The sequence below is a fragment of the Gorilla gorilla genome, chromosome 10 (genome assembly GCF_029281585.2).
Source record: "Gorilla gorilla gorilla isolate KB3781 chromosome 10, NHGRI_mGorGor1-v2.1_pri, whole genome shotgun sequence".
NCBI lineage: Eukaryota > Metazoa > Chordata > Mammalia > Primates > Hominidae > Gorilla > Gorilla gorilla.
In genome coordinates, this window is record NC_073234.2 from 28745250 (window position 1) to 28761085 (window position 15836).

General features: G+C 43.5%; 1 pseudogene; it reads right to left on the bottom strand.

Moving 5' to 3' along the window:
* Positions 1-12079: 12079 nt before the first annotated feature.
* Positions 12080-15281, bottom strand: LOC101127199 (putative uncharacterized protein encoded by LINC01559; annotated as a pseudogene).
* Between the last annotated feature and the right edge of the window lie 555 nt (positions 15282-15836).

Here is a 15836-nt window from a genome sequence, read left to right on the forward strand (position 1 = left end):
TTTTCAAGGTACACTGTAGGTTCCTTCAATATATAAATTTAATTCTTTCATATTTCTAGAAAGTTTTCTTGCATTATAGTTTTAAAATTTTATTCTGGTTTACTGTCTTGTTTTTCTTCTTTGAAGCCTCCATTACACACACATTGGGTCTTCCTTTATTATCTTCTACGTATCACTTTCTCTCTAATATCTTTTACCTAATTCTTTATTTTATTTTCATTTTCTTGGTTGTTTTCCCTTCTCAATTTTATGTGATATATTAAAAAAATCTATTTTCACTTGAGTGCTTTCTAATCTAGTCTTCATTTCTGAGAAGACTGTCCTTTTCTTCACTTTTCTTTCCCCAAGTTCAGCCAATTCTCATCTTATGTCATTTTGAGTTTTGCCAATTTCTGTTACAAGTTTTAAATTTCTGGTTGAAGGGTACCTTTCTCCTACAAATGCTACTTTAATGATATTTAATTCATGTTGGAGCATTGTGTTACATACAGTTTTCCTCTGCTTCCTGGTTGATATTTTGGAAGTGTTTTTTTTTTAATGAGATGTTTTTATGTTCACTTTCCATTTTCTTCTTATATTAGCTTTGCTTGGATGTCTCCTGATATTTTCCATTTACGTTAAAAGGCCTTGGAATTTTTCCAGAGAAGCAATCACAGACGTTTATATAAAGGTGTGAGAGGAGATAAGTCTCTTTTCTTTTCTACAGTGCAGTATACTTTCTTGAATAAATGATGTCTCTTTGGGGAGAGGAAGGGTCCTGGTTTTCTGATTGTGTCTTCTATTACTTCAGTAGAAATTTTATTTTAAACTACTTCCTTCCTGCTTTCCCTTCACTCCCAAGCCGCTCTAAAGGACACTACATCGGTCAGGGTCCAGTCAGAAAACTAAAGAATGCAACAGTGATTAGAAATTGAAAGCCTAATATAAAGAATTCTTAACTAGTAATAGTTGAAGATTTAAAAAGATTAAACAGGACTCTCAGAGATCAAAAAGTAGTATGTTCAAAAAAAACCCAGCTACTACTTCTGGGCTGAGGGAAAGTGGCAGTAAAGAAACAAAGAACTTGGAAAAGCACCTTCATCCTCACAAGCCTGAGATTTAGACTTTTGTAAAGAGGAACATACAGCCTACCTATAATGACAAAGCTTGCTGGAAGGCCTGGGTCAAGTGGCGATCTAGTTGCCTGCTATAGCTGGAGCTGCTGTGGCTCATGGAAGCCACCAACAATCAGCTGCCAGGCAGGTAGAACATGTTAAAGGCGCAGCTGGAGTTTCCAAGGAAGGAGCCCATTGCCTGTGTCATAAGTGGCCACTAGGTGGGGACAGAGTAGCCTGAGGGCACAGCCAGAGCTGGTTCATGAGGGCCACTAGGCTGCAATGATGAATAAAAAATGGCAGGCTAGAACCTGGAAGAGAAGTGTGTTCATGTGGTGATCACCTTGAAGTGTAATGTCAGCACCCTCTGTTGATAAAGCCTTGTGTGCCAGCTGGCAAAGGAGAAATGTCTGTAGGGTCTGGCTTCAGTCTTACAAAGCTGCATAGGAAAGGGTGGATTCAGAGCTGGGAGACAATAAGCTGATAAGTGGTACAGAGTCCTTCTTTTCCAGGTTGTCTTCTTCTCGCCCAGAAACAGTGCCTTCCCAATGCTGCCACGTTTGAAGCTATATCCTCTCAAGCACCCTTTTTTTCAATTCCCAGTTGTTGGTAGTCTTATTTACTGTCTCAGATATTTTCTCAGTATTTCTCAACTCAGGATGGGATCCTCTCTGGAGGTAAATTTGTATGTATGATGCCATCTCAAAAACATTGTACTCTCCCTTTCTTATTGTAACCCCTGACTCTGCTCTGGCATGAACTACAGTTGTGGCTCTGCTGGTTTCAGATGTGTATTTTCCCACTTATCTGAAAAATAAAGTTTGTACCTTTCTTTGTCTATTACTGTGCAAAAACACCACTTAAGTGGCATGTAGAAATAAGCATTCATTTCTTGGTTATCCATCTTCGGGTCTGCTGAGATTTGGCTGATCTAGGCTGGGCTTGGTTACAAACTGTGGGTTGGGTCCAAGTCTACAAGCCTCTCATCTTGCCCTTTTAGTGGCTACTCCATGCATGCTATATTCATAGCAAAAGACAAGAGTGTAAGAAAATAAGCCCCTCTATAGGAATACATTTCAAATATCTGTTTACAAAACATTCCATAGACCAAAGACATATGACCGAGTTCAACAACGAGACAGAAAAGTGTTTTCCCCATAGAAGTTGGAAGAGACAGAAAGTGAATATTGGCTGAACAATAATTTGCCATAGATTTCCTTTCTATCTATAAATATCTACATACCTCCCATACTCAAAATATTCTCACTTCCATCCCAAGAGTTCTCAAAGTCTTATCACATCATGGCATAACACTTGAAATCTAGGATCTTAGGATCTACATCAAATATGCGACTCCTCTTGATACACAGACTTTTGAACTGAGAAGGCAAGTTGTTATCTACCGCCACTCTGCACATATCCAAATATATAATGGTGGAAGAGAAACAGGTTAACTTCAGTAAAAATTCTTTGTTTTGTTTTTTTTTTTTGTTTGTTTGTTTTTGAGATGGAGTTTCGCTCTTGTTGCCCAGGCTGGAGTGCAATGGCGCGATCTCGGCTCACTGCAACCTCCGCCTCCCAGGTTCAAGCAATTCTCCTGCCTCAGCCTCCTGAGTAGCTGGGATTATAGGCATGCGCCACCATGCCCGGCTAATTTTGTATTTTTAGTAGAGACAGAGTTTCTCCATGTTGGTCAGGCTGGTCTGGAGCTCCTGACGTCAGGTGATACACCCGCCTTAGCCTCCCCAAATTCTGGGATTACAGGCGTGAGCCATGGCTCTCGGCCTCAATAAACATTCTAATTTAAAAAGGACAAGAACTGCCATCACATAGCACATAGATACTGGTTCTTAGAAATTATGAAATCCTGGTGGGCAAATACCAGATTCCACTACACTGGTGGTAAAAATGTTTCTTCATTAGGCTCTGGTGATGTCTGTGGAAGTAATCCTAAATCCATCATTCCTCACTGTTTTTGGCTCTACCCTTTGAAAGTTCCTTCTTGGTTTTTTATTTGATTTCTATCAACACCAGTGCCAAAAGTCACATACACATATTTTTTATACATGTCTGTGTCTTTCTAGACTTAAATTGCAGCAAATTTGAACAAAATATGCTTTTATGGAATCATGTTCAAGCTTTCTAGTTGTCCCTTTATTTAGTTAAAAAGGTCTGCAGATGTTACCTTCATCTCTTTAGAGGTATAAGCAAGTATTATAGCCATACCTTTTATTTGATCTTTATCCTGAGTCATGTTTTATTGGAAGCACCCTGGGTTTGGCCTTTTCTCTGACTGAGGTTGTGGTCATAATGGCAACACCTTTGATTTAGTAATTAGCACTTTTATTTTCCAAGCCTATAATATTCCTTTAAATATTGCTTGCAAACCAGTTAGTATTTTTCTGATTGAATCTCTTTCATGTAGTACCTTATCAAATGCAGCTACTAGCGATCAGCTCACACTTTCAATGATTTGCCTCAAAACTTCCTCAACCAACACTAATGTTTATTAGGTAAATATTCTGACTTGTAAGATATTGCAGGCCACATTTTCCCAAATCATTTGGCACTGCATAAGACAGATTGTTATTTTTCATTCTTATATGACAATCTCCTTATTGCAAACTTCTCAGTCCACAAATTAATACCAAATAGTTTAAGTTTTATGGCAGCATCTCACTTCTGGTACTAATTTCTGTATCTGTTAGCCGTTGCTGCAAAACAAATAACCCTAAAACTCAGGTGCATAAAACAATAAACCTTCATCTTTCACTTATGTTTTTGCATGTTGACTGGGATTTAGCTCATCTAGCTTGTAAGGTTTGCCTACAAGCTCAGGTTGTACTTGGGTCCTTTTCAAATGTCTCTTATCCTTTATGAACCAGGTGCTAAATGGGGCATACCATACTCTTCTCATGGCAAAAGACAGGAGTACAAAAGAACTTGCTCAGCTATGCAGGCACATTTCAAGTTTTTGCCTGCGTGAGTTCTCAATATGCCACTGGCCAAAGCAATTCACATCCCCACTCTTAATATCAGAGGTGATGGTTGAGATTCTTAGGTGGGAAGGAGAGAGTGAATAGTTGCTGAACATTAATCATTTAATATACTATAATCTGTCTCCTAGTTATGCTACTGTGGGCACAGGTTTTAGCTGTATTTGTTCCACTTGTCTATTTGGTTTTGGAGGGTGTATGAGAAATTTAGATTCAGGCAACTGCCATTATCCTATGGAAATGTAGAAGTTCTCTTTTTAAATCAACTTAAGCATTTCTTTTTTCTTTCTTTACTGGGCCTCAAGTAAAAATATCCCTAAATAAAAGATTTAATGCGTTAGATATATTTTTCTTTTTTTAGATTAAACAATCTTTATTTGAAAAATAGTACCTTACAATCCTAACATTATCTATCAAACTTCAATAAGAGCAATTTCAGGGTCAACTAATGAATAGTAGCTCAACTAACAAGAGATCAGTCAGAAGTGCCTTAAAGGGAGCAGCACTGGCTGATGTTCTGCCGAGTCTCTGGGCATTTAGCACCCGGCTACCGGGAAAACAGAACGTGACAGGTGCTTGGACCCAAGCCCTCACATCATGACCCTCATGTCTCCTGGGGACCCTGGTGTCTCACAGTCCTCCTAGCACTTCTGGGGCCCTGTAGGCTGAGGGCCAAGCCTCAGGAGCCAAAGGGCCCCTCAGGAAAGGCTGGAACTTGTCCTCGCAATCAGCTGGCTTCTGCCTGTTGTAGTCATTCTTTCCGGAGTGCCTGGAGCACTCTCTCAGTGGACACAGCAAGCAGCCATCCAGCCTACCTGGGCCGTTTTCTCATGGAAGAGGATTTCCCTCTGAAAACTGGAAGTCTCTTTCTTTAATTCCTGGGCCAAGTCTTGGGACATCTTGTAGCGGTCGCGGGTCTGACACACACGGTTCCAGTTGTTGTGGACCTTGCAAATTCTCTGGCCGAGATCCAGGCAGTAGGCGTCCTCCTCCGCGGGCTCCCGCTGAGGCCCCATCACATGTTCCTGGTGCAGTTCTTCTCCACTGTGCTGTGAAGCGTGTGGGATGTGCCTTGTATCGGTCACTGGGGGAAGCTCAAGAGGCTTGCTTTTTTGTGCTTTTTTTCAGAAGTTCACTTAGATCCTGACGGGATGACCTGCTCATTTCATTTAGAACCCTCAAGCAGAGGGTTCGGAGCGATCAAGGACTGGCCTCCGGCATGGGCAACATGAGGCCACCACTGGCCTGAGGTGTTTGCTGGCCGCATCTTGGCTCTGGCCTTTCTGTGGACCTTACCCTGGACCAAATCCTTTTGGGTCGGCTCCTCCCTTCTTCTGCCTACATGTTTTTTTTGTTTGTTTGTTTGAGACGGAGTCTCGCTCTGTCGCCCAGGCTGGAGTGCAATGGCACGATCTGGGCTCACTGCAAGCTCCGCCTCCCGGGTTCACGCCATTCTCCTGCCTCAGCCTCCCGAGTAGCTGGGACTACAGGCGCCCGCCACTATGCCTGGCTAATTTTTTGTATTTTTAGTAGAGACGGGGTTTCACCGTGGTCTCGATCTCCTGACCTCGTGATCCGCCTGCCTCCGCCTCCCAAAGTACTGGAATTACAGGCGTGAGCCACCGCGCCCGGCCTTCTCCCCACATGTTGCCTCCTGACCGTAGAGGCCACCACAACAGTGCACGCCCAGATCACGCAGGGTATCCATAGATTTGCTGGCACTAGTCCCAGGCTTCTGTACATCACTAGGGCTGCTGCCCACAGGTGGGCCAGCAGCAGCTGAGTAGGCATGTCGTGGCAGGCAGCAGGCCCTCTGAGGCTCCTGGGGGCTTTGCAGTTCTGCCTGCAGTTGCCAGTGGCTCGTGAGTCATGAACAAAGGCCCACCAACCAGATTAGACTGTCCATTGGACTGGGGGAAGGGGAAGCACCCCATCCCGTGTTCTAGAAAACTGCGTCCTTGATTTTGCTGGGCAAATAGAAAGTGTCATTACTTATATGATGCCTTGGGGGAGTGGAAAGAGTTCACAGCAGCCCCTAGCTCAGGCCACTCCAGGCCCCACCTGGCCCTACAGCACAGCTAGCAGGTCGACGCAGGGCCATGCCATAGCCCTGTGTCCACACACGATCCTCTCAGAGCAGCGTGCTGGCCCGTCCCTGCTGAGGCTCATTACCCTGATTTCAAGTTTCCTTCTGCTGCAGGGAAGCCTGGTCCAGTCTGCAAAGAGTCTGTCTCCCTTCCTAGATTAAGTTCCTCAAAAAAGGAACTAGGCTTTTTTTGTCTCCCTGTCCCCAGTAGCTCGCCAAAGCCCAGTATACACTAGGGGCGCAGTCGCTGTTTGTCTTGTTTTCTTGTGGACTCTTCTCTAAGGACATGTCACTTTCCTCTCTTGACTTCCATATTTAGATCTGTGAATAAGAGTAAGTAGGTAAAGACACCTCTGGCTTTAAAACTCCTCCGGTATAGAGAGAACTCTGAAGCCAGAACCGGAAGCTGAGGAGTGGTGAATAGAGCGTTTTCCCCGGCATGATGAGAGGACCTATAGGTCTGGCTGTTAGGGTGGTATCCTGCCAGTTGAATGCCTCTGCAGAATTTGACCCTAGTTTTCAAATCAGACTCAAGAATAATCTTTAGTGTTGGTGACTTTGTGTTGTTTTTGTGGTTGTTGTTTCTTTTGTTAAGACTTTGTTATAGATACACAGCTTCTGGAAATCTTTTTCATGGAGAGTATCGGTATGTCTTTGGCCAAATTGTGGGGGTGCAGGCTCCATCTGCTTGGCAGTTGCTGTCTGGGCCACAGCATATCTGCTGCGTCCTACTCCTCTACAGAGGTTTCTTCAGACACTATAGCATGACTGGCCATGTCATTTGTCACTGGTGTAAAAACAGTGACAACCAAGAGCCTGAAGCTGCTGGGATGAGTGCCCGATGCAGAATCCTGTTCCCTGGCAGGCATATTTACACTGCGCTCCAGTGCTTGGGCCTGCTCCTTCCAAGAAGACAGGATGCCAGGATGGCCAGGACTCCGCTTGCTGGGACACCATGGTCTTTGTGAGCAGCAGGCCTGAAGTGGTGAAAGCCATCATGAAGGTGAGGGTCAAGTGCTGAACGGTCACTTTAGAAAGGCAGCGGCCTGGCCTTCTGTGACAAGCAGAGTGAATTGGCCTCCATCTCACCCTTGGTGCCACTATCTTGTTGCTGCTTCCCTTGAGAGCACTGTGAGCTCTTCCTCAGGATCCAGCTTCCCTTCACCCCATTTTCACTGGGTGGTGGTGGCAGCCTCTCTGGCCTTGCCAGGGACTGGGTGCAGGGAGGGGCAGCCAAGGGCGTGAGGCAGGTGGGCAGCCTGTGTAGGTGCCTCTTGCCCTTTCCACCCAGACAAGAAATCCACTCTAGTCAGTAAGTGTCTCTTCATCCTATGGGTGTTAATAGCCTGGGTGAGAGGTTTGGCTCCAGTACTTGGCAGGCAGTAGTAACACTTACACAGCACTTGCTATGTCTGAGAGGTGCTCTAAGTGCTTCACACATTAGTTAATTTAATCCTCAGAACTCTGATATTAGCACTATTATTATCTCCATTTCACAGATAAGGTAAATGAAGCACAGAGAATGTAAGCAAGTTGCCCAAAGTCATGTAGTTAATAAGTGGCTAAACTAATCTGTTGTTCTCTCTCTAATGGCAAGCACTCAATAAGGATTTTTTGAGTGAATGAATGTCCTAAATCCATTATGCAGTGTTTTAGTCAATTTTGTGCTGTTGTAACAAAATTACCCAAGACTGGGTAATCTATGAAGAACTAAAATGGATTCCTCACATTCTGGAGGCTGAGAGTCCAGGGTGAAGGCACTGGCAGGAGAGGGCCTGATCTCTGTTTCCAAGATGGCACCTGCTGTTGTGTCCTCTGGAGGGAAGAGCGCTGTGTCCTCACACAGCAGAAGGTCAAGCTCCCTGAATGCTTCATGAAACCACTTATAAAAGAACCTTAATCCCATTCACCAGGGAGAAGCCCTCTTGGCCTAATCACTTCTTAAAGTCCTTAGCTCTTAATACCATCACAATGGCCATTAAGTTTTAATGCCTAAATTTTGGAGGGGACACGTTCAAACCACTATGTATGATTAAGCAGAAAAGGTCAGTCAGAGTTTAGGGCCACTGTATGGTGTTTTGGAATGATAGGACACCTTACAGAATAGTCTACCTCTCTGAAGTGTTAGGATATGTTTGTTTCATAAAGGAATATCAAACATCCCACCTCCAGCAGCTATTAAAGCAACACTCTATTTAAAAAGAAATACATGCAGTGTGCTGTTTATTTGAATCTTTGCCTGCAGATGGGCATTAACTCACCACTAGACAGTAATGAACATTCTTCTCTCTACTGGACTGCATTCCTTGCTGAAACAATATCAGACACTCCAGTGAGAGATTTATGTGGACCCTGAATGGGTTAGGAGCTCCAGGCACAATCCTGAGGCACCCTTAGAAACAGATGATCACTTTTCTTTTTCCTTTCTCCCTTAGGCAAATATTAACTCAGCGGGCTCTAAGAATTTATTTGTGCTTAAGATAAATTAACAAGAACCAAAGAGCCTTTCTCAGGTGTTGGTACCAGGCTAGAGTGCCCTGAAGACAGCAATCCATTTCAATTCCAATATCACTGCCTTTCAGGCCACATGCTGGGAGCCCACAGAGTTTGCCACGGTACTCGGACCAAGTACCTTGCAGGCTTCTGGAGCTGGGAGCCCCTCACACTTTGAGGCTTTAATATAGATTTCTCTGCCTGCTCACCTGTATATAATTGTGAGGGGCATTAGAGCAAGAAAGAATAATGTGACCTTCAGGGGCTGTGAAAACAATTGTGTCCTCTATGAATTTGTAGGTTGAGTGATGAGGCAAGTTAGGGCTTTAGCTTATTCTTCAGGGTGAAGCACCTGAGACCTTGAGTTACCTTGATAATATTTCATCATTATTTCCTACTACCCAGTAAGAGCTCTGCCCTGCCCCTTCTTAATTAAAGAATTCAGAAGTCCTTGAAATAAAATTATGTTTGGGGCTCTCATCTGCCCCAGTTCTGCTCCCCTCCCATCTCAGTGTAGATAAGGATCAAAGACAAATCCTAGTCTGACCAAAAGCCAAATAAGAGAATATATGTCACATCTATTTAATGAGTATTTATTGAGCACCTACTAGATATTTGGAGAATTTTGGTAGAGCCCTATTGCTTCAGGCCAGGTCCTTAGGACAGTAGGCAAAGCCAGGCAAACCTGGATTTTATTTCTGATCCAGCTGTGTGACCTGGCTAAATTAATTTCCCAGTTGCTTCATCAGCAGATATGAGATTATAATTTTTTTATCATTTTAATTGACACAAAATAATTGAGCATATCTATGGGGTACAGAGTGATATTTTAATACATGCATTCAATGTGTAATGATCAAATCAAGGTCCTTAGCATATCCATCACCTCAAATATTTATTATTTTGTTGTGTTGGGAACATTCAGAATCCTCTTTGAAAATATACAATATTTGAAAATATACAATAATATACAATAAGTAGACAATAAATTATCATTAACTGTAGTCACCTACCCTGCTATAGAACACTGGAATTCACTCTTCCCATCTTTCTAGCTGTAATTTGTATCCGTTAACTCTCTTTTCCCTATGACCCTTGTCCCTCTACCCTTCCCAGCCTCTAGTAGCCTCGATTTTACTCTCTACTTCTATGAGAGTAACTTTTTAAATTTTCCCATATATGAAAGAGGACATGTGGCATTTGTGTTTCTGTTCCTGACTTTTTTCACTTAACGTAATGTCCTCCAGGCTCATCCATGCTGCCGTGAATGACAAGATTTCATTCTCTTTTTTTTTTATGGCTGTATAGTATTGTGTTGCATCTATATACCACATTTTCTTTATCCATTCATCTGCTAATGAACATTTAGGTTGATTCCAGATTATAATGTTTATACTGTGCATCATACATACTTTATGTACAATGTGTAGCATAGACAATTCCTCATAATAGAAGCTCAACAAATGTTGGTACTATACCATTCCCTTTCCTGCTCTCCTTTTCTCACTCCTCCCCAGGTACAGAGATAACAGAGGTAACTAAAATACAATCCTTGTTCTTGAGGGGCCAATCTAGTGGGGAAATACATTTGTAAGGAGAGATATTCCAATGAAATATGGTGTCTCCAGAGAAGAATGCACAACCTGCCATGAGAAACCAGAGGAGGAAGCAGCTGATATTCTAATAAAATTAAAGCTGGAGACATTTTAAAAGTAGTATAGCTCAGCTTCCTCTTTTTACAGATGAGAGAATCCAAGTCCAGATAAGTCATGTGACTTGTTCAAGGTCATGGCACATTTGTGGCAGAGCTGGGTATAAAACTTAGAACTCAATTTCCAGCTTGTTGCTTTGTCACACAGAATATGTGACAGGGATTGAAACAGGAAGGAATAAAGATTTTGCATCAAACAGGACACAAAGCTGGAATGAGAGTAGCTGCATCTAGATGCTGGAAGAGAGTCCTGGAGCTGCAGAAATCCAGGGATGGCCTGGTGCAGGCAGAGCCTTGTGTCTGCTCTGTAATTGGGAGCTTGAGTCCAGTTCATGCTCTGACAGTCCCCATACCCTTTCAGAAAGTAGGTTTTCTGCCCCAGAAGCCAAGCTTAAGAGGGAGTTCTGCAGGACAATTCATTGTAAGGAAGGACTTGGCTGAGGGAGAGAGCTAGGAGGAGGAACAAGTATGTCCTTGATGTTGGAAACCACCAGGAAAGGCATCGAGGACTTTGCCCATGCCAGGGAGCTTGCAGTGTGAGATAAAACTGTGTTTGAATCTGAGGCGGGAGCATCATTTTCCTGTGATCCAAATTAAAGCTTTGGAGGATGCTGCTTTTTAGCAAATGTCTGGGAATTATCCAAGCCTAAGGAATTGTCTTCAGAGATCCTTACCAGGAAACTAAAGAAGCTCTCCCTCTCCCTCCTGCAACAGGAGAGCCCAGGGAGCTCTTGAGGCCAGAGGGTAGGAGGGGAGGCAGAAGTCCCTGTGGGTGTCTTCACAAGGGTGCAGGTGGCTTTCAGATTAGCCACAGAAATATACTGGTAGGTGTATATATTTACGGGTTACATGGGATATTTTGATACAGGAATGCTATGTGTAATAATCACATCAGGGAAAATGGGGTGCCCATCACCTCAAGGATTTATCGTTTGTTTAAGCCAGCATCTACTTTACAATTCCTCATCTCCCAAGGCTACATAACTACAGTGAGAACTTTAAGAAATCCATGTTTACCTGTGTTCTTTTGGCTTAAATCCCCTTCCTCAGCAAAAAGGCAAAGAGGGCACAGCTGTTTGCCTTTAGCACTCTCCTCTCTATATCCAACCACATTTAGGGCAGCTTTCCATGGCTTTTAAAATTCCTTTCTCCTTTCGGTCTGTTCCTTTCTATCCTCACTGCCGTATATAAATAAATATGAGGCAGAGTCCTATGCTTTTACAATTCCAAGGAAACCTACAGAGCGAGGCTGTGGAAACTGATTTTCCAGTTTACCGGGGCATTATCCAACATGTTGGGTGCAAACGGGCACCTTTTAGCCTTTTCTTAAATTTGCATGACCTGTAATGTCTATACAGATTATGAATGAGCCTGAGGAGTCTGCATGTCTAACTTGTCATCATCCTGGAAAAATCAAAATGTGTAGGTAAAGTGAGCACAAGATTTGGAAAAGCAAGGTGTTTGGATGTAGGAGAATAAACTCAGCCTTTTTGAGCATGAGTTCCTCAGCTGCAGAACAGGATTGAGAATCCTCACCTGAATTGGCCACTCTGAAAATGAAAGCTAGCTAGATAAAAGTGCTTTGAAAAGGTAAAGAAAGGTGATGATTTAAAGCTGGTTAATGCTGAATTATGGAGGAGCTCTTTGGAAATTCTTTTTTATCTATATAAATGACAGAAATTTAGTGTGATCCATGTGGCTAGCACCTGTCACATGTCGTCTGCTGGCATTGATGCCTCACATCTTCCTCAATTTTCTGCTTCTTTTTCTCAATTAAAGCCGTCTGTCCACTCTTCAGCCTCTGAATCCTCCAAGCAATTCTTTCCTCTAGTCTTAGTGGATTTCCCAGGGGAGGAGCTGGTGCAACTCAGCAGAATGTGTCTACGAGCACTCTGACTCTTCCAGGGAACGATTCCTCATTCCCAAATCTGTTGCTAGAGATAAGCAAGAGATTATACATTCCTGAGACCTGGGCATTACTTGAGTATCTAGGGGAAAATCAAGAATACTAAGGGGAAAAGGAGAGAAGGGCAAGAGCAGCACATTTTATTTGCATCAGGCAAAATTGGGAAGTTGCAGAGAAAATGTTGCCCTTTGACTGCATGGAGGAAGACGGAAAATCAATATGAAAATGGCGCTAAAGAGGCATGGGCTTTTCATGGTGTTTTCTTACTTCAGTTGCTATTGTTCAAAGAAGGTCAGTGGATCTCAGACATTTGAAGGTGGCACCTCTCACATGAGAGTAAGAGCCCAGCTGACATAGGCCACTGGCTACATGGACCACTACTGGGGGCTCTTAACATCACAGCACCTGTTTCCTCATCTGGAAAACAAGGGGCTGTAACTACATCTGTGGCTTCCAACTCTCCCCTACTGGGAAGAGAGAGCTTCCTCAAACCTCAACCCTCTCCCCCTAGCTCCTGTATCTTTTCTCTAGTTATTTTGTCTCTGTCATCTTAGTCTCCTCGGTGCTCCCTGCTACCTGACTGCAGCAGGATGACTTGTCCCACCCATCTGTCCCATGGAGCCAGTCCTGAGCCTAGATTGAGTGGGTCCTCACCTCCATTGTGTGATACAGGCTGTATGTGTGTGTGCATGTGTGTGTTGGGGGAGGCTGAAATGACTTCTTTCCCTAAATGTCTCACCCATGCCAAAAGTTTTTCCATTGATTATTTATTTTTATCTCTTTATAAGACAATTTTTTAAAATATCAGAAACAGCAGGAGCAACCATATGGGTCTAATCAGTCATCGACGCTTTCGAGTCTATAAATCTTTCCTTGTAGCAGGTTCTGAGGAAGGTAGGGGGAGATCGAAGGAAAACAACCCCTTCATATTTTAGTCCAAAGCTGTTGTTCATAGGTTATTCATCTGGTGGCCCAGGTGCTGACACAGTGACGTGCTTTCATGCCAGTTCTACAGCCAAATTGCAACCATGTGGAAGCTGGAAGCGTCTTGTCATCTCAGAATTGGGCACATCCAGTGGGGTAAAATCTGAAGCCAGAGGGGCAGAACTAAGCTCACAGCACCTGTTTACTGAGTTTGGGATTAGAAGAATTTTGATTTAAATGTGCACTATCAGTAGTTGCTTGATGAAAACAATACCCAGCATTTTGTGTTTTTACTGTCCCTAAGGCAACTCTGGTCCAATGAAAGTGAGAGTCTAAAAGTCCCAGGATTATAGGTAATAGGACCTACCCTTCCATGTCTGTGCAGTTTATATAAGTAGAACATGATTTTAATTTTCTATTGCCCTCATCCTTGCTCTTATATCCAAATACCCAGTAGCATGCTCAGGAGCAAGGGAACTAATTTTCAAATATTAACAAAGTTATTCAAGGGAATGGACTTTCTGTGGCTGTGGTTGGCACGTCTTTTTCAGAAAGCTTGCCTGTGGCTGACAGCCGGCTTGGCAAAGTTCCCCCGGAGTCCTTTGGTGATGGAGAACAGGGCTGACAGGATTCAAATGGCCAGATTCCAGAGAGGCCAAGGAGGGCCACAGTCTGCAAACCAGGGGAGATTGAGGCCTGAGAAGGGCATCAGCTGATGGAAATATTCACTCTAGGAAAACGAGGTGTAGCCAAAGAGAGTCATTTAGGAGAAGTAGATTGAAAGCAGCTGTGAAAAATCCTGAAATGAGGATATGGAACAGTGCTGGCCACCTCCGCATATGCCCACATGGAAACACACTTAATCAGCAGAGCTGGGCCTATGTGGAGATGCTGAGCCGGAGGCTCCTAGGTGTTAAGCACTTTTCTATGTGTAATATGGTGGAAACTACCCTAGACTTTTCAGCACACCCAAAGCAATAGAATTTTAACTGGGAGGGAATTATCCAGCCAGGGACTAGTTTCTGGCTTCTTTTGGAACTCAGTGTGGTTGTATGGCTAAGCTCTCACCAATAGAATGTGAGTGGAAGTGATGTGAGCCACTCTCAGACCTGACCATGAAACTTGGCTCATAGGCTCCTCCATACCACCCCACCTCCGCCCCACCTTCCTGCTTGGCTGGAATACCAACCTTGCAGTAACCTTGTGAGCAACGTGCTGAAAATAATAGAACTAGCATCTCCTGGGTTCCTTGAAGGATGCTTGGAGTAGAGGGCCCACCACTTGGCCTGTTCTAGACTATTTACATGAAAGAGAAAAAACCTTTTACTCTTCTCAAGGCATTGCATTTTGGGTCTTCCAATTGGCACAGTTTAGACCATGTTAACTAGTATATACAACAACTGGGCGAAGTAGGTGATGTCATCATTTTATAGGCTAGGAACCTGCAGCTCTGGGAATTTAAGAGATTTATTTATTTACCCAATATCAGGATACGAATGTGGAGTCATTATTTGAACTGAAGTCTGTCAGTTTAAACATTTATCTCCCAGAAGTTCAGACCTCCAGAGCAAACAGGTAGCAACAGATGACTTGAATGAGAAAGGGATCTCTGATTTGGCTACCATGTCCACTAAGCCAAGCCCAAACTCATACCACCTCTTTCCACAGCTCCAGCTGCTGCACTGCTGAACTTGATCTTCATGCTGGAAGAATGTGACAGCTGGAATGGGTCCTAATAATCACCCAGCTCAGTGGTTTTCAAATTTCATTTGGCAGAAGAAACACTTCTAATGAAATCTAAAACTCAGAAGCCCTGTGTGTGAAACAGTCCAAAGCAGACCTTGTCTCTTTGAAGTGTGGGCCTGGAACCTGGCCTGTTTCCCACTCACCTCCACAGCCTCTGAGTCCCTCCAAGCAGGTCAGAGAACAACTGATCTGGGTCGGCCCTTCGTTTCAGAGGTAAGTAAATAGTGGAGCATGAAGTGTCTTCCTCAGGAACACACAGAAGGTAAAAGGCAGGGTGGGAATAGGAACCCAGCCTTCTGGCTTTTGAATTTAGGAATCTTTCCATTGTACTGGTGTATTAGAGTTCTGTAGAGAAACAGAACCAATAGGAGATTAGATAGATATAATACAATGAATATACCATAATTATACAAATAATAAAGGATTGGCTCACATGAATTTGGAGGCTAAGAAGTTCCATGATATGCCATCTGCAAGCTGGAGGCCCAGGAAAGCTGGTGCCTCCAGTCCAAACCCAAAGGCTTGAGAATCAGGAGTTCTGATGTCCAAGGTCAGGAGAAAGATGAATATCCCAGCCCACGCAGCCAACAAATTTGCCCTTCCTCTTCCTTTTAGTTCTATTCAAGTCTGCAATGGATTGAATGAGGCCCACCCACACTGGTGAGGATGATCTCTTTACTAAGCACATTGATTCAAATGCTAATCTCTTTTGGAAATACCCTCACAGCCACACCTAGAAATAATGTTTTACCAGGTACCTGGGCTTCCCTTAGCCCAGTCAAGTTGACACAAAAGATTAACCATCACAACTGGATTTCCTCTTTTGAGATACCAGCCCTTGAACCAGCTGCAGATTCAAGATGCCCAGCAAAGGCAGAAT